At 50.3% G+C, this 23655-nt stretch overlaps 1 protein-coding gene across 3 annotated transcripts in view; it reads left to right on the forward strand.

Moving 5' to 3' along the window:
• Nucleotides 1-23655, forward strand: part of PIK3CD (phosphatidylinositol-4,5-bisphosphate 3-kinase catalytic subunit delta) — a 72621-nt gene that overhangs the window by 13138 nt on the left and 35828 nt on the right. For all 3 annotated transcript variants that reach the window (XM_032300313.1, XM_032300316.1, XM_032300315.1), the window contains exon 2: nt 18296-18407. The gene's annotated coding sequence lies outside the window, so the exon portion shown is untranslated. The remainder of the gene's footprint in view (nt 1-18295; nt 18408-23655) is intronic.

The raw sequence follows: 23655 nt of genomic DNA on the forward strand, positions 1-23655 counted from the left end.
TTTTTTTTTTTTTTCTGAGATGAAGTCTCGCTCTGTTGCCAGGCTGGAGTGCACTGGTGCGGTCTCGGCTCACTGCAACCTCTGCCTCCTGGGTTCAAGCAATTCTCCTGCCTCAGCCTCCCAAGTAGCTGGGACTGTAGGCATGCGCCACCATGCCCAGCTAATTTTTGTGTTTTTAGTAGAGATGGGGTTTCACCGTGTTGGCCAGAATGGTCATCTCTTGACCTCGTGATCTGCCTGCCTCGGCCTCCCAAAGTGCTGGGATTACAAGCGTGAGCCACCGCACCCGGCCACAACGTCTTTATGTAAAGTCTGTTTAAACATTCCAACTTTCATCATCCTATCAGCCCCTTCATTCTTTTTTTTTCCCACCCCGAGACAGAGTCTCACTCTGTCACCCAGGCCGGAGTGCAGTGGTGTGATCTCAGCTCACTGCAACCTCCACCTCCAGGGTTCAAGCAATTCTCCTGCCTCAGCCTCTGGAGTAGCCGGGATTACAGGCACCTGCCACCACGACTGGCTAATTTTTTGTATTTTTAGTAGGGGTGGGGTTTTACCATGTTGGCCAGGCTGGTCTCAAACTCCTGACTTCAGGTGATCCGCCTGCCTTGGCCTCCCAAAGTGCTCGGATTACAGGCATGAGCCACCGAGCCTGGCCAATTTTGTAATTTTAGTAGAGACGGTTTCATCATGTTGGTCAGGCTGGTCTTGAACTCCTGACCTCATGATCTGCCTGCCTTGGCCTCCCAAAGTGTTAGGATTACAGGCATGAGCCACCACGCCCATTTTTTTTTTTTTTTTAGTCCCAGCTACTTGGGAAACTAAAGTGAGAGTATCACTTGAGTCCAGGAATTCAAGGTTGCCAAGGGTGATGGTCACACCATTGAACTCCAGCCTGGTGACCAATTTATCCCCGGGACATATAATAGTTTCATAACATCCTTGCCAGCATTGAATAATATTGAAAGAACGTTTTGCTAATAGGCTCAGAAGGTAATTATTTAAAATGTATCTTTTTTTTTTTTTTTTTTTTTTGAGATAGGGTCTCACTCTGTTGCCCACGCTGGAGTGCACTGGTGCAATCACAGCTCACTGAATCCTCGACCTCCTGGGATCAGGTGATCCTCCCACCTCCGCCTTCCAAGTAGCTGTGACTACAGGTGCTGTCACCATGCCCAGCTAATTTTTGTATTTTTTTGCAAAGACAGGGTTTTGCCTTGTTGCCCAGGATGGTCTGGAACTCCTGGGCTCAAGTGATCCTCCCGCCTTGGCCTCCCACAGTGCTAGGATTACAGGAGTGAGCCACCACGCCTGGCCTGAAACCTATTGCTTTTATTGCTAATGAGTTTAAGTAGCTTTCTTTCTCTTTGCTGGCTGGATGTATAGGATGAGGTTTGCACTTTCTCAGTGGTCCAGTGAAACAACCCTCCTGGAGTTGGATACATCTTTACATTCAGTAATGCAGTAGTTAAACCCATGAACTCTAGAGTTGGAAGGATTCAGATTCAAACCATAGCTCTTCCACTCCAGCTGTGTGACTTTGAGTAGCCTGCTTAAATTCTCTGATCCTCTATTTCCTTGTCTTAATGGGTCTGAATGATTAATAAGATAAATTAGATAATGAACGTCACCTACCACATAGTTGATACTCTAAATATTAGCTGTTCTTCTTATTTTTTGGTTTGGCAAAGACTTTATTTTTATTTCAATAGTTTTTGGGGTACAGGTGGTTTTTGGTTATATGGGCAAGTTTTTTAGTGGTGATTTCTGAGATTCTGGCATACCTGTCACCCAAGCAGTGTACACTGTACCCAATACATAGACTTACGCCTCATCCCTCTCCATCCTTCCCCCTGATTCTTCTTTATATATTAATGTAGGCCAGGTGCGATGGCTCACACCTGTAATCCTAGCACTTTGGGAGGCCAAGGTGAGCAGATCACGAGGTCAAGAGATTGAGACCATCCTGGTCAATATGGTGAAACCCTGTCTCTACTAAAAAAATACAATAATTAGCTGGGCGTGGTAGGGTGTGCCTGTAATCCCAGCTACTCAGGAGGCTGAGGCAGGAGAATTGCTTGAACCTGAGAGGCAGAAGTTGCAGTGAGCCGAGATCGCGCCGCTGTACTCCAGCCTGGGTAAAAAGAACAAAACTGTCCCAAAAACAAAAAAAACCAAAACCACCAGAAAATCTTCCTCATATTCAGAGCCAAGGAAAGGACGTACTCCCAGACCACAACTCCCACAACTCCTGTTCTGATGGTTTCGGTCATCCAGGAGCCATGATCAGGTCATGAATCTTTTTTTCCCTCTTGTGTGGTGTGATGAGTATTTGAATAACAGCCCATCTGATGTCATTTGGAAACCGGTGATGATGTGTGGTTCATTTTTAAATTGAGTGCAGATCACATCTAATATGTGATCGTTTCCTAAGATGTAAATGGCTTCATTTCTCCAGTGGGACTATGTTTTGAAAATGAATAAAAAGGTAACTGCAGATTAGCATTAAAAGCAAGAGCTTGAGAATTAGAGACTTCATATCTTGGCTTTGACACTTAACATGTAGGTGACCTTGACAAGTTATTTAAATCTCTGGGTTCTTATCTGAGAATCAGGATGACAATACTTCTTTGACTGGATTGTCAAAGAGATGTGGTAAAGATTGGAAATAGGAGAACACCTGGACCAGGTTATGAGCATCCAAAAAGTTGCAGTTTTTACCACGGGATGAATGAATCTTTGAGGCCCACACTGGGGTAGGGAATGGATTTTTAAAAAACAATTTTTTTTTTTGAGATGGAGTCTCTCTGTCACCCAGACTGGAGTGCAGTGGCCTGATCTCGGCTCACTGCAGCCTCCAACTTCCTGGTTCAAGCGATTCTCATGCCTCAGCCCCCGATGTAGGCTGGGACCACAGGCACCGGCCACCACACCCGGCTAATTTTTGTATATTTGGTAGAGACAGAGTTTTACCATGTTGGCCAGGCTGGTCTCAAACGTCTTGCCTCAAGCGATCTGCCCGCCTCTGTCTCCCAAAGTGCTGGGATTACAGGCGAGAGCCACTGCCTCTGGCCTAAAAATTCATTTATTTAGAAACTGGGGTCTCACTCTACTGTCCAGGCTGGTCTTTTTATGAGATGAGATCTCACTTTGTTGCCCAGGCTGGAGTGCAGAGGTGCAATCATGTCCCACAACATCCTCGACCTCCTGGGCTCAAGGGATCCTCCCACCGCAGCCTCCCAAGTAGCCGGGAGTACAGGCGCATGCCACCACAACCCAGGAAGTTTTGTATTTCAGTGGAAGACAGGGTTTCACCATGTTGCCCAGACTGGTCTCAAACTCCTGGGCCCAAGAGATCCACACACCTTGGCCTTCCAAAGTGCTAGGATTAGAGGTGTGAGCTGCTAGGCTCGGCCTGTTCAGGCTGGTCTTGGACTCCTGAGCACAAAGGATCCTCCCACCTCAGCCTCTCAAGTAACTGGGGCTATGGGTGAGGATGGCTCAGCCTGGCTCACAGTGGATTTTAATGACAGGTGTTCCTGTCCTGAGTTCTTGAGGTTTGCAGGGTATAGTAAGCTTTATTCATCCATTACCTTATCGGATCTTCCCATGAATGACTCAGATGGAATGCACAGAGCACATGTCAACAAACATCCCATTTTGCTATGTTGCCCAGGCTGCTCTTGAACTCCTGGGCTCAAGAGATCCTCCTGCCTCGGCCTCCCAAAGTGCTGGGATTACAGACGTGAGCCACTGCATGTGGCCTTGTCAGCGTTTCCTAGCCTTTCAAGGTAGGAAGGAGCTTGGGTATCTGAGGCAAACACTGCTGGAAGTGAGATATTGACCAGGCCATTTCCTTCCTCTCCCAGGATGGTGGCAAGAGCAGCCCCTGGCCCGCTCAAGGGACCTGGACTGGAAGGTATGGCCGCCTGCAGTGAGATCTGCCCTCAGGTGACCTTGGCCACAGCAGTGGATTCTGGTGTCACCTGTGAGGCTCAGAAGGCAGCACTCCAGGAGCCCTCATGCTGCGGGTTCCCGGGGGAGTGGGTAGGAGATGGCTGGCAGTTGGTGTAACCTTGACCCTGATGGGCCCTGCTTCTCCCACTTTCCCACCCGTCCCTCCAGCCAGAAGAGACGGATGTGCAGCCCTCGCTCACAGCCACCCACCCCAACTGTGACCACGCTTTGAAGCTTCAACTTCTATTTTTAATGTGAATGTTAATTTTACATTCGATTCCATGATATATCCATGTTTATTTTGCTATAAAGCATATTTTCCCCTAACTTTAGAGTCAAATGGGTGCTCTGGGAAGATGTTTATGTCTTTCTATGGCTTCCGCTCCTCCCAGCACAGCGACTCCAACCAGAGTTTTAAAAATGTGGGTTAGGGCCAAAGCGGAGGATGAACCATTAGACACACTTAGGATGAGAGTTTATTTATTTTTAGAGACAGGGTCTCGCCCTGTCTCCTAGGCTGGACTGCAGTGGTGCCATCATGGCTCACTGCAGCCTTGAACTCCTGAGCTCAAGCAATCCTCCCCCCTTAGCCTCCCGAGTAGCTCCCAAGTGCACACCGCCATGCCTGGCTAATGTTTTCATTTTTTGTATGTGTTGCAGACACAAAAACACCAGCCTTGCTGTGTTGCCCAGGCTGGTCTCCAACTCCTGGGCTCAAGCAATCTTCCCACTTTGGCCTCCCAAAGTGTTGGGATTACGGCTGTGAACCACCGTGCCTCAGGCAGAAATGAATAGTTGAATAGCCCTTTATCCAATGTGATTTGTTGGTCGAGTAACTACTTTAGTTTAGGTAGAGAATTATTAAAATGCATTACCTCAAATCTAAACATTTTATTTTATTTTTTTTGTGGCTGGCCATACAGTCCTATATACCTCTCCAGCACCACTGACCTGGAGAAGCTGCTGTGGATGCCAGCTACTGTTTTTAATCCCTTCCCAATAAATATTTCATTTCCACTTAAAACATGTCCATGTCCATTGGTTCCCTGATCTGCTGCCTGGCCAAGGGCTTATATTTGAGTAGGCCATCGGTTCATCTTCCTGTATAAGGCATACATGCAGCGTATAATCCACTTTTTAAAATCCTTCTACCATTATTATTATTATTATTTTTTGAGACGGAGTCTCGATGTCACCCAGGCTGGAGTAAAATGGCACAGTCTTGGCTCACTGCACCCTCTGCCTCCCAAGTTCAAGCGATTCTCCTGCCTCAGCCTCCTGAGTAGCCGGGATTACAGGAGCGCACCACCATGACAATTTTTTTTTTTTTTGTATTTTTAGTAGAGATGGGGTTTCACCATGTTGGCCAGGCTGGTCTTGACCATCTGACCTCATGATCCACCCGCCTCAGTCTCCCAAAGTGTTGGGATTACAGGTGTGAGCCGCTGTGCACAGCCGGGTGCACCCTCTTATGTAAGAATTACATGCTGTGGTGACACAGGTAAACAACTGGTATCCGATGGGAGCAGGCATGGCGAGCTCTGTGGGCATGCAGAGACAGGCGGGAGAGCCCAACTCCATGGCACCCGGCGGGGGAGGTGGTCAGCATGCAGAGTCCATTGGCCAGGGTGTTTGATGAGGGCATGGAGCGCACCATTCTCCCCTGATTCTGCTAGGTGGGAGTCAGGGTAAGACATAGGAATCGCGGAGCCTGGGCCAGAGGCAGGCTCAGCTTAGAAATCCCACCTAGACTAGAGGAGCCCCTGGCTCTGAGAATGAGCACATGCTCTAGAAGGGAGGCTTCATGTAAACAGTTTCTTTTCCCGTGGGTTCTGTCAGCAGCATTTGTATTTAGGAGCTTTGCCATTTGCCAGCTCAAAGTTGCCATTTTAAAAAGCCTAGCTTGTCATATCTGTATCTAATAACAATAACAACAAACACTTTTGTGGTATGTACCCTGTGCCAGGCAGCATACTGGGCACTTAGAAAATAACTCAGCTTGGCTGGGTGCAGTGGCTCACGCCTGTCATCCAGCACTTTGGGAGGCTGAGTCGGGTGGATCAGTTGAGGTCAGGAGTTCAAGACCAGCCTGACCAATATGGAGAAACCCCATCTCTACTAAAAATACAAAACTTAGCCGGGCATGGTAGCAGGTGTCTGTAATCCCAGCTACTTGGGAGGATGAGGTGGGAGAATTGCTTGAACCCGGGAGGCAGAGGTTGCAGTGAGCTGAGATTACACCACTGCACGCCATCCTGGGCAACAGAGCAAGACTCTGTCTCAAAAAAGAGAGAGAGAGAGAGAGAGAAGGAAAGAAGAAAATACACTGTGGCTCATGCCTGTAATCCTAGCACTTTGGAAGGCTGAGGTGGGCGGGTTGCTTATCTCACGAGTTTGAGACTAGCCTGGGCAACATGGCAAACCCCATCTCTACAGAAAAATACAAAAATTTAGCCAGGCACACCTGTGGTGCCTGGTGCATGCCTGTGGTCCCAGAGGCTGAGGTGGGAGGATCACTTGAGCCTGGGAGGCGAAGGTTACAGTGAGCTGAGATCGCGCCACTGTACTCTAGCCTGGGCGGCAGAGTGAGACCCTGTCTCAAAAAAAAAAAAAAAAGAAAGAAATACTAAGCTAATTAGCCTTATGACAACTCTGTGTGGTAAGTACTACTGTGAGTCCCACTTTACAGATGGGGAACCTGAGGCACAGAAAGGGGAAGTAACTTACCTAAGTCTTACCCACCCAGAAAGTGGCAGAAAGGGGTTAGGTTAGTGCTCCTAACCCCTGTACCATGCTGCCTCCACAGGCGGGCTAGTTCCCAGAAGAAGTCCTTAGTTGGGGGAGGGGAGTCCGGATCCCAGGGAGGCAGACTCAGGAGGCCTGTGGGAATCAGGCGGCTATACAGGAGGGGCTTCCTGGCTCTTTCTCACTTGTCCCCTCCCCCGTCCCCACCTTTCCAGGACTTAGTTGGGCTCCCAGGCAGAGTTCCTTGTTTGTTTTTGTTTTTTTCTTTTTTTAGAGACAGGGTCTCGCTCTGTCACCCAGGCTGGAGTGCAGTGGTGTGATCATAGTTTACTGCAGCCTCAAGCTCCTGGGCTCAAACGATCCTTCTGCCCCCGTATCCGGAGCAGCTAGGACTACGGTATGCACCACCACACCAAGCTCATTTTTAAATTTTTTTTGTAGATATGGGGTCTTGCTATGTAGCCCAAGCTGGTCTCAAACACCTGGGGTCAAGTGATCCTCCCGCTTCAGCCTCCTGAAGTGCATAAGCCACCGTGCCCAGCCTAGTTCCTTGTTCTTGAAGGTCCTTGTGTCTGATGGAGTTGGCTTCTTGGGCTCTGATCCTCTACAGCGAGAGAGAGCAGGCGGACGCACCTTCTGGTGCCCGGCCCTTCCCTAGTCTGCCTAGGGGTCATTCTCCCCTACGCCAGGGGCAAGCAAGGCCTGGCCTCTGCAGTCTTAATGGCCTCCTTGCCCAACCCCTGGGCCTCTTTTGGGAAGTTGACCTCGGTGTCCTTGGGCTGGCAATTGACACCATCTGGCTCCCATGCACTGGCCTGGGAAAGAGAGGCAGTATGGTACATGGTAAGAGCAGGCTCCAGAATCAGCCCCATTCCACTGCCCTCCCCGTCACCTCCTTTAGCCCCACTTTCCTCATTCATAAAACTGAACGCCTGCCTTCAGGGCGTGTCATGATGTTGAATGAGAAAATGGACATCAGGTGCCCAGTCCTGGGGGCTGCCTGCTGTGGCCCTGAGGATGAGCCTGATGAAAAATGCAGAGGCTGTGCTATAGGACCGAGTCTGAACTGATCCCAGAGGCTCCCAGGGGCAGGAGTGGCCCAGAGACCTGCTCTGAGGATGGAAGCAGTGGCACGGGCCCCTGCCAAGGAGGGAGTGTGACCGGGACAAGGACTGGTAGGATGAGGTATCCAGACCCTCAATGTCATCCTCAGGACTTCTTTCTCTTTGGCTCAGAGCTTACAGGGTTGTCTGCAAATCTCATGAGAATAGGAGGACCCCTAAGCTGACAGTGGGGAAGGAGGGCCCGAGTGCTGAGTGCCTGGACAGGTGACCAGCTGCAGAGCTGACCCCAGGAGACTGACCTCAGAAGCTGACTCCAGGTGAACTGCCACATAGCTGACACTTGACGGGGGGACTGCCATGTGTGTGTTGGTGGGGAGGGTGTGTGTGATTAGATTGAGGTCAGGACAGAAGAGAAGTGGGACCTGTAGTTTTAAGAGGTGTTAATTATGTGGCCATCTTAAGATTGCAGCAGCTGGCCGGGCACGGTGGCTCAGGCCTGTAATCCCAGCACTTTGGGAGGCTGAGGCGGGTGGATTACTTGGAGGTCAGGAGTTCAAAACCAGCCTGGTCAACGTGGAGAAACCCTATCTCTACCAAAATACAAAAATTAGCCAGGTGTGGTGGCATATGTCTGTAGCCCCAGCTACTTGGGGGCTGAGGCAGGAGGATCGCTTGAACCAGGGCGGTCAAGGCTGCGTTGAGCCAAGATCCCGCCACTGCACTCCAGCCTGAGTGACAAAGTGAGACCCTGTCTAAAAAAAAAAAAAATTGCAGCAGCCCTCATCTGGGAATTATAGGCCATGAGCTTCCAGATTATGCATGTGGATGTCTTTTTTATGCTGTACTTTTTTTCTATTCTCTATTCTTATTTATTTTTAATTTAATATGCTGTATGTTTTATAAATGTATTTATGCATACTGTATGTTTTTAATTATATGGAATCAATACAAGTTGTTAAAAGTTTGTAAAATACAGATTTACAGAAGTGAGCCGGGCGCGGTGGCTCAAGCCTGTAATCCCAGCACTTTGGGAGGCCGAGGCGGGTGGATCACGAGGTCAAGAGATCGAGACCATCCTGGTCAACATGGTGAAACCCCGTCTCTACTAAAAATACAAAAAATCAGCTGGGCATGGTGGCACATGCCTGTAATCCCAGCTACTCAGGAGGCTGAGGCAGGAGAATTGCTTGAACCCAGGAGGCGGAGGTTGCGGTGAGCCGAGATCGCGCCATTGCACTCCAGCCTGGGCAATAAGAGCGAAACTCCGTCTCAGAAAAAAAAAAAAAAAAAAAAAAAAAAAAAAGAAAATAAAGAATCTGGGCCGGGCACAGTGGCTGACACCTGGGTTTAAGTGATTCTCCTGCCTCAGCCTCCTGAGTAGCTGGGATTACAGGCACGCACCACCACACCCAACCAATTTTTGTATTTTTTGTAGAGATGGGGTTTCCCCATGTGGGTCAGGCTGGTCTTGAACTCCTGACATCAAGTGATCCGCCCTCCTAGGCCTCCCAAAGTGCTGGGATTACAGGCGTGAGCCACCACTGGGTTTTTAAATATGTAACAATGTATGTCCATTCTAGTGAGAACGAACTCTGCCCCTCAGGACACTCTTGTCGGGCCCTGGGAAAGGAGATCTCTCTGGTGATTTCTGTTAGATGGTGTGACCCATCACAGGGGTGACCCAGTGTCATGGTGGGACATGTCAAATACTTTCCCCACTGGGATCGGGCCCTGGGCCTCTGTTTGTTTGTTTGTTTGGCTGGATCTCACTGAGATGGTGCCATTGCACTCCAGCCTGGGTGACAAAGTAAGACCCTGTCCAAAAAAGTAAAAATAAATAAATAAATAAATAAGCCTTGTGCCTTATAGCAGTGGGACAACCTGGTGTCAGACGCAATTTTAGGTGGTGGTTCCAGGTGCGTTCTGATTCCTGCTCTGTCGCTTCCTGCACAGCTTCAGCCTCAGTTTCCTCATGAAGATGACTATCGTAACTATTTCCTGGGGTTGCTTTGAGGATTTAATGAGCTCTTCAGAGTTCTAGGGATCTCTTGCTGCATAACAAGCTACCCCAGGCTCAGCGGTGTAAAGCAACACTGTGACACTCACGGTTCCAGGGGCCAAGAATTCCAACAGAGCTCAGCAGGACCGCCTGGCTCTGCTCCATATCTGGGGTCAGCTGGGAAGACTCTCAGGGGGTTGGTAACAAGTTGAACAGGTGGGGCCTGGAATCATCTGGAAGTTTCTTCACTCACATCTGGTACCTGGGTGGGATGACTCAAAGATTGGGCTCAGGTGGGACTGTCAACTTGAGTGCCGACGCATGGTTTCTCTTTGTGGCTTTTCGGGCTGTTTAACAGTGTGCCAGCTTCACACTCCGAATTCCAAGAGCCAGCATTTCAGACCACAGAGGAAGCTGCATGGCTTCGTATGGCCTCACCTCTCGAGTCAGTTAGCATCTCTGCTGCCATTCGCTCTTGGCAGTGACAAGACTACTCAGATTTTTAAATTTATTTTTTTTTTTTTATTCTTTTTTTTTTTGAGACGGAGTTTCGCTCTTGTTACCCAGGCTGGAGTGCAATGGCGCGATCTCGGCTCACCGCAACTTCTACCTCCTGGGTTCAGGCAATTCTGCCTCAGCCTCCTGAGTAGCTGGGATTACAGGCACGTGCCACCATGCCCAGCTAATTTTTTTTGTATTTTTAGTAGAGATGGGGTTTCACCATGTTGACCAGGATGGTCTCGATCTCTTGACCTCGTGATCCACCCGCCTCGGCCTCCCAAAGTGCTGGGATTACAGGTGTGAGGCACCGCGCCTGGCAAGACCACTCAGATTTAAGAGGAGGGGACACACAGGCCATCTCTCAACAAGAGGATTCCCTGCAACCACTAGCTGCACACGCTTTTTGGCTGACACCTGTGATCCCAGCACTTTGCGAGGCTGAGGCAGGCAGATCACTTGAGGTCAGGAGTCAGTACTGAAAATACAAAAATTAGCCAGTCATGGTGGCAGGTGCCTGTAATCCCAGCTACTTGGGAGGCTGAGGCAGGAGAATCACCTGAACCTGAGAGGCAAAGGTTGCAGGGAGCTGAGATCACATCACTGCACTCTAGCCTGGGTGACAAGAGGGAGACTCCATCTCAAAAAAAAAAAAAAGAAAAAAGAAAAGAAAAAAAAAGAAAGCAATGCAGCTGGGTGTGATGGCTCACGTCTGTAATCCCAACACTTTGTGAGGCCGAGGCGGGCAGATTGCTGGAGCCTAAGAGTTTGAGACCAGCCTGGGCAACATAGTAAGACCTCACCTCTACAAAAGCTAAAAATTAGTTGGACATGGTGGTGCACAACTCAGCCACTCGGGAGGCCGAGGTGGGAGGATTACCCGAGTCCAGGAGGTCAATCCCCTGTGATTGCAACACTGCACTCTAGCCTGGGCCACAGAGAGAGAGACCTTGTCAAAAAAAAAAAAAAGAAAAGAAAGAAAGAAAGAGAGAAATAAAAAAAGAATGAGCAGTGCAAACCCAAACTTTTTTTTCTCTGCTTATATCCGCACCCGCTCAACTCCTGCCCCAGGTCACAAACTCAGGAAGCCTCAATTAAGACAGACGTTTAGTCTAAGCTTGGAGAATTGAGGAAGAAGGAAGTGCCAGATGTTAATTAACTTTGCTTTTTAACTACAGATGAGCCACTTTTTGAGTTACGGGGCAGGGGGTGGGGGCGGGGGGTGAGAGTCTCGAGATAAATGAAAATATCAGGAGAGCCGGGGCCTCGTGAAATTAGGCCCCTCATCCTTGTGCTTTGATAATAAAAATATCAAGGTTCGAATACGTGAGTAAATATGGAAGCTCTCTCCTTTGAGGATTGTTTTTCAGAGACCTCCTGTTTTTTTTTTTTTGTTTTTTTTTTTTCTTTGAGGCAGAGTCTTGCTGGGTTGCCCAGGCTGGAGTGCAGGGGCCTGATCTCGGCTCACTGCAACCTCTGCCTCCCAGGTTCAAGCAATTCTCTGCTTCAGCATTCCAAGTAGCTGGGATTACAGGCACCTGCCACCACGTCTGGCTAATTTTTGTATTTTTAGTAGAGCTAGGGTTTTCACCATCTTGGCCAGGCTGGGCCCTCCCGTTTATTCTAATTATTCTAATAGAATTTTTAAAAATAAATAACTTTTTTTTGTGTGTGTGGTTATATATATATTTTTTTGAGACAGTCTCGCTCTGTTGCCCAGGCTGGAATGCAGTGGCTCAATCTGGACTCATTGCAGCCTCTACCTCCTAGGTTCAAGCAATTCTCATGCCTCAGCATCCTGAGTGGCTGGGATCACAGGCATGCACCACCACACCTGGCTAATTCTTAAATTTTTAGTAGAGATGGGGTTTCACCATATTGGCCAGGCCAGTCTCCAACTCCTGACCTCAGGTGGTCCGTCCTCTTTGGCCTCCCACAGTGCTGGGATTACAGGCATGAGTCACTGCCTCTGGCAGTTATACTTAAATTTTTTTTTTTTTTTTTTTTTGAGACGGAGTTCCACTCTTGTTACCCAGGCTGGAGTGCAATGGCGCGATCTCGTCTCACCGCAACCTCTGCCTCCTGGGTTCAGGCAATTCTCCTGCCTCAGCCTCCTGAGTAGCTGGGATTACAGGCACGCGCCACCATGCCCAGCTAATTTTTTGTATTTTTAGTAGAGACGGGGTTTCACCATGTTGACCAGGATGGTCTCGATCTCTTGACCTCGTGATCCACGCGCCTCGGCCTCCCAAAGTGCTGGGATTACAGGCTTGAGCCACCGCGCCCGGCCTAAAATTTGTTTTTAAGAGATGAGGATCTCACTATATTGCCCAGGCTAGAGTGCAGTGGCTGTTCCCAGGCGCTATCATAGCAGACTGCAGCCTCAAACTCAAGCAATGCTCCTGCCTCAGCTGTGAGTAGCTGCAACTACAGGCACCTTCCGCGGTTCCTGGCTTTGCATCTTATTTTTTTCTGACTTCATTCTTCCTGGGCTTGACCCCACTCAGCAGTGGTGTCTTATCTGACCACCTCTAGAAATGCTGAATGCCAATTTGAGTTAGAGAATAGCAGAATTCCAGCAAGGTTGGGGGATGGGATATTGGTGAGCATTTGGGAGAAGCTGAGATTTCATCACAGCGAGGTGACTACAAAGTGTCAGGAGAGGGAAGAGTGACTGATGCAGCAAATACTCTCCCCTCTTCTAGGGCTCCTTGAAGGAACAAAGGCTCCAATGAGTGACAGCAGAGGCTCATTTGATTTCCTGCCTGTGTTTGGGGATTTAACAAGAAGATTGGTTCTCTTGGTAGCAAGTAGAGGGGCAGGAATCTAATTTCTCTATTTACTCTGAATTTTTTTTTTTTTTTTTTTTTTTGAGACAGGGTCTTGCTCTATCACCCAGGCTGGTGTGCAGTGGCTTTATCATAGCTCACTGCAGCCTTAAACTCCTGGGCCAAACAATCCTTCTCCCTCTGCCTCCTAACTAGCTAGGACTACAGGCAAATGCCACCATGCCAGGCTAATTTTTTTTTTTTTTTTTTTTTTTTTTTTCCAGTAGAGACGAGGTCTTGCTCTTTTGTCCAGGTTGGTCTTAAAATCCTGGCCTTTAATGATCCTCCCGCCTCGGTCTCCCAAAGTGCTGAGATTACAGGTGTGAGCCACCATACCCGCCTTAATTTACTCTGATTTTTCTTTTCTGTTTAAATTAGAGACATTCTCACTATGTAGCCCAGGCTGGTCTTGAACACTGGGCTCAAGTGATTCTCCCGCCCTGGCTTCCCAAAGTGCTGGAATTACAGGTGTGAGCCACTGTGCCCAGTCTACTCTGGTATTTAACAGTGGCAAAATTCATTTATTTCTCCACTAAATTACTTTCTTTATATTCTCAATTTCAGAAAGGACTTAAGGTACCTGAGGTGCGAACAAAGAATCAGAGACTGGTTTTTCCTCCACCTCTGCCACTAACTAGTTGTGTGACCTGGGGCAAGTGACTTGATCTCCTGTGTCTGTTACCCATTTGTGAGAGCCAATACTGAATAAGCATGCCAGGTGCTGTTCTAGAGATTTTCCATGTATCTGTATTAATTCGTTTAATTCTTCCCCAATTGATTTATGGTCTCTATGTTTTTAGAATCTGTCAGGGCAGTTGCAATACAGGAAAGTGACTTTTTGGGGCTTTTGCCATTTCAAAGAACGTTGGATTTTTCTCTGGGCTCCAGAGACACCCGTGCCTGACATCCCCAATTTGAACCCCCAGCCGATAATTGGTTCCATTGCTGATGGGGAGCTTGTGTTTGAGCCTGACTTTCACTCCATCCATGCTGGAGATAACGGAAGTCTTACCCAGGGGGACAATTGCAGGACGGGGGGAGGGGGAGAGGAGGGCTCCTACGTGTGGGGAATGAGGGTGGAGGCACCGCTGAAACTCGTTCGCCCTTTGAAAAATCTCTTTGGTGGGCTAGCCCCGGGGTCATTGCACTTACCAGGTTGGGGGCTCTGCACCCAGAACTCCTCCCAGCCTCTGTCTGCCCGTCCAAGGTCTAGCGTGACTTCCGGTGGCTCATCTTGGGGAAACCCCCGCTCTGGAGGGGGTCCAGGGTGGCCTGCAGGGGACCTGACTCACCCGCCGGCTGAGTCAGGGGGTCCCAGCTGCCCTCGGATGTCTGCCTCACCGCACCCCTCCGGCAGGCGGGGGGGCGGGAGGAGGGGGGGATTGGGGAAGGCATGGGGGCGGGGCCGGGGCCCGGGCTCCGCCTTCTCCCGGGATCTGCGAACGCGCAGCCAGGCTGCGCGCGGGTGAGTGCCCGCCTGTGCAGGGTATGAAGAGTGAGAACGCGTGTGTGAGCACGAGTGTTTGTGGTCTCTGGCTGTGTCCGTTTACATGATTGCGCCTGTGTCTGTGAGTGCGCATCTGCGTGCAAGCGTGTGTCTTTTTGAGTGAATGTCTGTGTATGACCTCTAGGAACGACCAGGGAAGAGGGGTGTCGCCTCTCACCCTGGCCCCCCTCTCTTGTCTCTCCTCCTTGGAGTGCTCTGGGCATCCGGGACCCCTGGCAGGGATGCCTGGTGCTGGGAGGCACCTGGGACGCAGAGGCCTGGGCTGCGCGCCCTGGCTGGGGAGCTCCGGGTCCCGGCCGCCTGGTCCTTTCATTACGGGCTTTTTGGAGATTCTCGGGGTCTTCCGCCGTGTTTTCTCCTTGCCCTCTTCGCAGGCACGAGGAAGGTCCCTGGGGCTTTTTGGCCCGGAATGCGGGCCCTGCCGTGGCCTCAGGTGGAGCAATTAGGACCACCAAGGAGTGTTCTTCAGACCACTTTCTCCCACCCCGTGGAACACAGGGGTGATTCTGGTCAACCCCCTTCCTCCTCTTCGTTCCCCTGTGGCAAAGTTTTCAGTCTTGGGCTGTGTACCTGAAAGAATATTGTAAGCGGAGATGGGCCCTCGTAGAGCAAGAAGGGTATGGGTTCAGCACCAAACCAAACCGGTGCCAGCGCTGGCTCGGCCCAAGAGTCTGTGCAGACCGTGTCTGTGTGAATGCTTGAGGGTCAGAGTCCCTGTCCGCTGAGCTTCGGCTTCCCCACTTACAACCAAGGGAGAACAACATCTACCTTACAGTGTAGATGCCTGGATAAAAACTGGAGCGCCTGGCCGAGCGCGGTGGCTCACGCCTGTAATCCCAGCATTTTGGGAAGCTGAAGCGGCAGGATGGCTTGAGCCCAGGAGTTCGAGACCAGCCTAGGCAACATAGTTAGACCCCCTTCCTCTACAAAAAAATTTTTAAACAGGTGGTGCGCACCTGTGGTCCCAGCTACATGGGAGGCTGGGGTGGGAGGATCGATTGAGCCAGGGAGGTAGAGGCTGCAGTGAGCTATGATCACACCACTGCACCCTAGCCTGAGCAACAGAGCAAGACTGTCTCAAAAACAAAAACACTGGAGCGCCCAGATTTTAAGTGCGGGGCAGGGATGTCTTGGTGTTGTTAACTACTGCGCGCACACCGCTCGTTGTAATGGATAGATGCATTAGTGAAAGTCCTGGGTATACTCATTTATTTTCTAAATCTGACACATAAGGGAACCCCCGATGGAAAGGCCCATCAGCTGGGGAACAGCCAACAGGCTGGATTTAAGCCCAGAGCCCGGGCTGGCCAATTGCTCGGGCGAGCCTGGCTCCGGATCTGTGACCTGGGTCTAGTACCCCGCCCTTTCTGCGGATGCCTTGCGAAGCGGGGAGCGAAAGCAGTTTGGTGGACGACCAGCCCTGACTTGCTTTGCAGGTGGCGCGGTTGTAAGGGGAGACCTAGGCCAGAGCCAGCTTGCGCACGCCGTCGGGGTCCCGCGGCTGTTCTAGGGCTCGGGGCGCGAACCCCAAGGGCCCCGCCTGGCCACGTCCTGGGCCTCCGGGAGACAACAGCAGGGGTCGGGGAGGATTTGCAGAGTCCTCTCAGCTCTCTGCCGCCCGTGTGCGCTCCGGCGCTTCTCCTGGCTGGGGGTGTGAGAATTTGCCGACGGTGCCCGCTCTGCGGCCGGCCCCGGCCCCGCCCCAGCCCCGGGGACGCCCCGCCCCCAGCCGGCGCCCCGCCCCGCCGGCCCGTAGTCTCGGCCCCGCCCCGGGCCGCGCCCCTCCGCCGAGCCCCGCTCGCCTGCACCTCGCGCGGCGGGCCTGCCCTGCAGCCCCCGCCGGCCCCGCGCCGCTGCCCGGAGGCTGGCGTCCTCCGGTCACTCCGGGACCCGCCCGCTGTGTCCCCTGGGCAACTGTCTCCAGGGAGATTGGGCCCCGCCCCCCGGCACCGACACCCGGTACGGAGCCCACCTGTGCGGGCGTCTGCGGGGTCCGCGTGCCCCGCCCCCAGCTCCCGCCGGGCGTCCCACCCCTCCCAGCCCCGGGCTTTGTCCGCCTGGGGCGGGGTGGGCCGGTTTGGTGGAAGCGTTGGGGGTCCGGGGCCGTGGGGACTGGGGGGGCCGAGGCAGGGGGTTGCGCTCTCGGTGGGATTCTCAGCCGTGGGCCGCGCGACGCTCTCCTTTCCTCTCCTAATCTGGTTGATTCCTTTTGTGCCCCCCAGGGGTCGGGAATCAATCCCAGGTTTCTCGGCTGCCGCCCTTGATGGGATCCGCGGGGCCTCCAGCGGGCTTCGCACGAGGACGCGCCTGTTCGGGGCAGGCTGTTTACTTGTCAGGGACCCAGCAGTGGCTGTGCGCGTCCTCCCCTCCCCCTGCCCCCGATTCGGGACCGAGCCTCCTGCGCTCTGTCCCTCCCGAGCTGTGCCCTTGAACCCAGAGGGGCTAGAGGGTGGTAGACCCAAGCCCCGAGGTCCTGCGGCTTCCCCGGGGGAGCGCCTTCTCCCTGGCCGCCCTCTTGTGGATTTTGTCCTGGCTTCTTATTTCCTGACCCGAATTCCTGAGGACGAATTTTCTCCTTCCCTTCCTTCTCGGCTCCCTCTGCTTTTGGCTTTGTCTTTCTTGTTTTGAAAGGGCTTTCCTTATGATCCTGTCTCGTTTCCCTGTGCCAGAGCTGCTATAATTTGTCGTGGTAACTCGGGTATTGGCCAGTCTCTTAATTGGTCAGCAATGGAAGGGATTTCTTCCTTAGCCTTTGGTGCTGACCTCGCGTTTCTCTGGCGGCAGTGCTTTCGGCAGTGCTTTGGGAAGTGCTTGCCAGCTTTCCTGGATGTTGAGGGAAGGGAGCGTCCGAGCCCACTCGCCTGGGCTCCCGCATGAGGGTCACTGGAGCATCCTTCCAGGGATGGAGGCTGCAGAGAGGACTCCAGCTTGGGCTTGGGAAATGTGTTCCTGCAACACTTGCCTTTTCCAGCGGGTTCGTAGGGCTCTGCTGTTTGTCTTATGGGGAGCGGGTGGTTTTGGTTTTGTGCTAAACCTAAGCCCACTTCATGGGCTCTGGGCTGAAGTCTCCCAGGTGTGGAGTAGCAATGCCCAGCACCTGGAGTTGGGTCTTTAGATTGGTCTGGAGCTCTAGTATCTTTTTTCCCTCTTTGGGGTTCTGTTATTTCCTGGAGCGGCTGAGGTAGGGGAAGAAGCACCACAGATGCAAGGAGTGGGCGGCCCCTCCCCTCACACGCTTCCTTTTTATCTCCAGCCCAATAGGGGATGGATTTTCTTTTAGACCTGGGCCTTGAAAATAGACCCACATGGGGAATAAAGATTTCAAGTTCACCAACCTGCTTTTTGCATCCATTGAATGGAACTCGAACCCAGGCTTGGCTCAGATCAATTACTTTGCTTTCAAAAACCGAACAAAACCAACAAACAGCTCTAAAAACGATCTGAGTCATCTGAGTGCACATTCCTGCTCCAGGCACTGGAAATGCTCCTGTGGTTGGTTTCGGTACCACCAAAGGGAGCTGGGGGTGGTACTGACGCAGATGACAAGAAAGGCCGATCAAGTGGAATGTGATTGGTTTGCAAAAGGGGAGACTGAGATGAAGCATTTGGTTCTGAGCTAACGTCCTGTAAGAGAATGCACAGGTTTCTGAAATTCTCTCTTGTTAAAATAGTTTTCTTTCTTTTTTTTCCCCAACAGATAAAGAGCTCAGACTCAGGCCAGGGCGGGATGACATTTATTGATTCTAAAGCATCTTTAATCTGCCAGACAGAGGGGCCTTTGCTGGTCTGTCTTGGACTATTGGAGAAAGGTAGGTTGGGGGAACGGGCCAAGTGTGTGGGGGAAGGAAAGGAGGTATTAGGACTAGCACGCTCAGAGGAAGAGAGTGACCCACATTGGTGCTAGGAGCCAACGAGTGGGGAAGTGAACCAGACCTCAGCCATTCCCAGGAGACAGATGCTGCTGCCTGGGAAAAGAAGAAATGGCTTTGCTTTGAGAAGTCCGGGAGCCTGATATTAAGTTGCAGCATTTGGTATTTGACTTAATCTGGCCATAGTAGCATTGGGCTGGCTTGATTGGGGAGAGAAATATTAAAAGTTTTCTGGAGGAAGTGGATTGAATTTTTATAGTTCAGTATTGCTTCTCAGGGAGAGCCTAGGTGGGCCATTTTGTGTCTCCAGAGAGTTGGTAGTCACTGTCTCAGTAAGAGGATGCTCTTTGGAGTTTCTAGGACATTAGCTTAGAAGATGAATGCAGTCTTTCATTGTGCAAATGAAGACACTGAGGCCAGAGACCAACACTGGCTGGACGTTGGCCACACACACCCATCTCGGGGCCTGAGATAGCTGGGTCTGGCTTGTGAGCTTCATGACTTCGAGGCCTATCGGTCCCCTTGTAAGCCCTTTGGGTTCATAATGTGTTCTGTGTGTGCCCAGAATTCCGCTGGGGCAGCTACCGTCATTTCAGGATGGAAAGGGGAAAGGGTTCGAGGGTGGTGGCATCTTTAAAGGCTTTGCCCCCAACCTTCGCCTCATTTTCTCTAGATCTTTGATGATACTTTCCAAACTTCTTTGATGATTGCAGATATCTTTTTAAAAATCAAAATATACAGGGGGCGTGGTGGCTCATGCCTGTAATCCCAGCACTTTGGGAGGCTGAAGCGGGCAAGTCACGAGGTCAGGAGTTCAAGACCAGCCTGCCCAACATGTCGAAACCCATCTCTACTAAAAATACAAAAAAAAATTAGCTGGGCGTAGTGGCAGGCACCTGTAATGCTAGTTACTTGGGAAGCTGAGGCAGGAGAATTGCTCGAACCTGGGAGGCAGAGATTGCAGTGAGTTGAGATCGCGCCACTGCACTCCAGCCCGGGTGACAGAGTGAGATTCCATCTCAAAAAAAGAAAAGAAAAAAGAAAAAATCAAAATATAAAGCAGATTTTTAACCTATAAAGCAGATCAAAACAGAGCCGTTGTGGTGGCAATAGAAACTAGCCCAGAACTCCTTCTGCTCAGCACCCTGTCCTACTCCCACCTACCTCTGAAGGCCTCAGGTGTTTCTTGGGAACCCCAGTGCTCCCATGCACAGAAGCAAAAGCCATAGGTCACGTAGACACCCGTTGGGGGATTAGAGTTTCTCCCACACATCTATTTATACTGTCTTGATCTTTGTTTCAGAAAATTGCCTTTTAATAATATTTTTAATCCTCAGGCTTTTTTATTCATAAAAATATGAAATTAATGACAAGTGTGGAAAATACAAAAAAAAAATACAATCACACTCGTCTCTAATCTGACCCGCCCCCACTCTGTGCCAGAGAAAACCACTGTTTCCCTGTTGGACTCTCCTTCCTCAAACCCCCAGAGAGAATTCTGTGTTTGTAGCTTTTATTTATTATTTATTGATTGCTTTTTATTTATTTATTTTTGAGATGGCATCTTGCTCTTGTCACCCAGGCTGGAGTACAGTGATGCAATCTCAGCTCACTGTCACCTCTGCCTCCTGGGTTCAAGCGATTCTCCTGCCTCAGCCTCCCAAGTAGCTGGGACTACAGGCGTGCGCCACCATGCCTAGCTAATGTTTGTATTTTTAGTAGAAATGGTTTCACCATGTTGGCCAGGCTGGTCTTGAACTCCTGACCTCAAGTGATCCACCCACCTCAGCCTCCCAAAGCACTGGGATTATAGGCGTGAGCCGCCGTGCCCTGACCTGTGTCTGTACCTTTTAAAACTTGATTTTTATTTATTAGTAAATATTATAGACTTTGACATAAACATAATGATGGAATGTGTATGTATTTCTCTGCTTTCTTTCAAAATCCCACTAAAATGAAAGTGTAGGAATAAGAAAACATGTATATTCTTGGGAAAAAAAAAAAAAGAAGTCTAGGTGCGGAGGCTCATGCCTGTAATCCCAGCACTTTGGGAGGCCAATGTGGGCGGATCACAAGGTCAGGAGTTCGAGACCAGCCTGGCCAACATGGTGAAACGCCTCTCTACGCAAGATACAAAAATTAGCTGAGTATGGTGGTGGGTGCCTATGATCCCAGCTACTCAGGAGGCAGGAGAATCGCTTGAACCCAGGAGGCAGAGGCTGCAGTGAGCCGTGATCGTGCCACTGCACTCTAGCCTGGGCGACAGGGCGAGACACTGTATCCAAAAAAACAAACAAAAAAAAAAAACACGCAGAAAAGTAAATGATTGAGGAGGGGTAATGTGAACAAAACTTTCGCAGGACAGGAAGCCCATGGGCGAGAGGGAAGCTGATTGGAGAATGTGGACTGTCTTGCGCTATGGGGGAAACAAGTGGAAAAGGCAAAAGAATGGGGCCCTGGGGATGGAGTGCTTCCAGAGGGGCTGTGCAGGGTGGGCTAGAAGCAGGAAGATGACTTGAAAGAGCATGGTAGAGTGACAGACCACACACCCAGGCCACATAGCCAGGTGGCTCCCTTCCCCACCAGCAGGTGGCAGGTTTCCAGCAGGCAGTGTTTCAGAGAGGTTGACCCAGCCCAGGGCCTGGTTATCATCCAGCCTCTGGGCAGGCCCTTGGAGAACTTCTATCTGAGCAAACTGACCTCACGAGAAAAATGACTGTCACATATTGACACGGAGGGGGACTTTGTTGAAAAGCCAGCTTGTTGCCAGGCATGGTGGCTCATGCCTGCAATCCCAGTGCTTTGGGAGGCCAAGCGGGGAGGATCACTTGAGGCCAGAGTTTGAGACCAGCCTGGCCAACATGGCGAAACTCTGTCTCTACTAAAAATACAAAAATAATCTGGGCATGGTGACACGCATCCCAGCTACTCGGGAGGCTGAGGCAAGAGAATCGCTTGAACCTGGGAGGCAGAGGTTGTAGTGAACCAAGATCATGCCACTGCACTTTAGCCTGGGCAACAGAGCGAGACTCCATCTCAAAAAATAAAAGCCAGCTAGAACTGTATGGCTTTGTCACTTCACAGTGAAGCCTACTGAGCAATGAAACCTACCTGTGTACAAGCAGGGTTAGTGCCTCTCCCATAGATTTGAATGGGCATCCAAGGGTCATCCCACATAGAATGAGATTTATAGGTGGGACATGGTGGCTCATGCCTGTAATCCCAGCACTTTGGGAGGCCGAGGGCAGAGGATTGCTTAAGCACAGGAGTTGGAGACCATCCTTAGCAATGTAGGGAAGTCTTCTTTCTGCATAAAGTAAAAAACTAGCCAGGCATGGTGGCACGTGCTGTGGTCCCAGCTACTTGGGAGGCTGAGGAGGGAGGATCACTTGAGCCTGGGAGGTTGAGGCTGCAGTGAGCCAAGATCACACCACTGCACTCTAGTCTGGGTGACAGAGCGAGACCCGGTCTCAAAAAAAAAAAAAAAAAAAAAAAAAAAGACTTCTAGCGTGAAAGACGGAGACCCAAATGAACAGAAAAAAAGAACTGAGAAGTCATAAACATGGTTGTATGGGGAAAAAAAGGCACATTCATGAAATAATAAGCTCTTAGGTATTAAAACTATGATAGCAGAAGTGAAAATTTCAACAGAGGCTGGGCAATGGTGGCTCACGCCTATGGGTGATCACTTGAGGTTGGGAGTTCGAAACCAGCCTGACCAACATGAAGAAACTCCATGTCTACTAAACGTACAAAATTAGCCGGGTGTGGTGGCACATGCCTGTAGTCACAGCTACTCTAGAGGCTGAGGCAGGAGAATCACTTGAATCCGGGAGGTGGAGGTTGCGGTGAGCCAAGGTCTTGCCATTACACTCCAGCCTGGGCAACAAGAGCAAAACTCCGTCTCAAAAAATATCAACAGAAGAGTTGGAAGAGAGAAAAACAAATTTCCAGAAAGTAGAACCCAGAGACTTAAGAGATGGAAAATACGAAAGAAAATATAGGAAAATTTGACTTCAGTCCAGGAGACCCAACATGCACCACATAGGAGCTCGAGAGAAAAAGTCAAGAGAAACGGAGGAAGGAAAAGTTGTAGGAAACAATTCCAGAACTGAAGGCGTTTCTGCTTTTAAACAGCCTCGAAGTATTACCCAGTACCATGAGTAATGAAAGACCCACAGTATAGAACATCACCCTGAACTTTCAAAACTCCAGAGATAGAAATTACTAAGTGTCATCGGAGAGAAAAAGGCCACATACAGATCAGAGGCTGAGATGGCACTGGACTTTTCAAAAGCAACAGTAGGGCCAGGCGTGGTGGCTCATGCCTGTTATCCCAGCACTTTGGGAGACCAAGGGTGGCAGATCACTTGAGGTCAGGAGTTCGAGACCAGCGTGACCAACATGGTGAAACCCCATCTCTACTAAAATACAATAAAAAATTAGCCTGACGTGGTGGCAGGTGCCTGTAATCCCAGCTAGCTACTCAGAGGGCTGAGACAGGAGAATTGCTTCAACCTGGGAGGTGGAAGTTGCAGTTAACTGAGATCGTGCCATTGCACGCCTGCCTGGGCAACAAGAACAAAACTCTGTCTCAAAAAAAAAGCGACAGTAGAAACTACAAGACAATGGGTCAGTGCTTTCAAATTTCTGAGGGAAATTAATTCCAACCCTGAGAATTAATTCTGAGGGAAATTAATTTTATAATTGTCATTCAAATGAAAAGTACATTAAAGACTGTTTTTTTTTTTCTTTTTTTTGAAATAAGGTCTTCCTCTGTTACCCAGACTGGAGTGCAGTGGCGTGATCACAGCTCACTGCAGCCTTGACCTCCTGGGCTCAAGCCATCCTCCCGCCCCCTGAATAGTCGGGACTGCAGGTGTATGCCACCATGCCCAGCTAATTTTTATATTTTTTGTAGAGATAGGGTTTTGCCAAGTTGCCCAGGCTGGTGTCAAACTCCTGGGCTCATGTGATCCGCCCACCTTGGCCTTCCAAAGTGCTGGGATTACAGGCGTGAGCCATGGTGCCCAGCCCACAAACTCATTTTCTAAGGTAAGAAGTTAAAAGTTGAGTGTGTAGTGGCTCATGCCTGTAATCCCAACACTTCGGAGCCTGAGGCAGGAGGATTGCTTGAGCCCAGGAGTTCGAAACCAGCCTTGGCAACATAGCGAGACCCCATCTCTAC

This window comes from Sapajus apella, unplaced genomic scaffold (assembly GCF_009761245.1).
Source record: "Sapajus apella isolate SASKATOON/1434 unplaced genomic scaffold, GSC_monkey_1.0 scaffold43, whole genome shotgun sequence".
NCBI classification, from domain to species: Eukaryota; Metazoa; Chordata; class Mammalia; order Primates; family Cebidae; genus Sapajus; species Sapajus apella.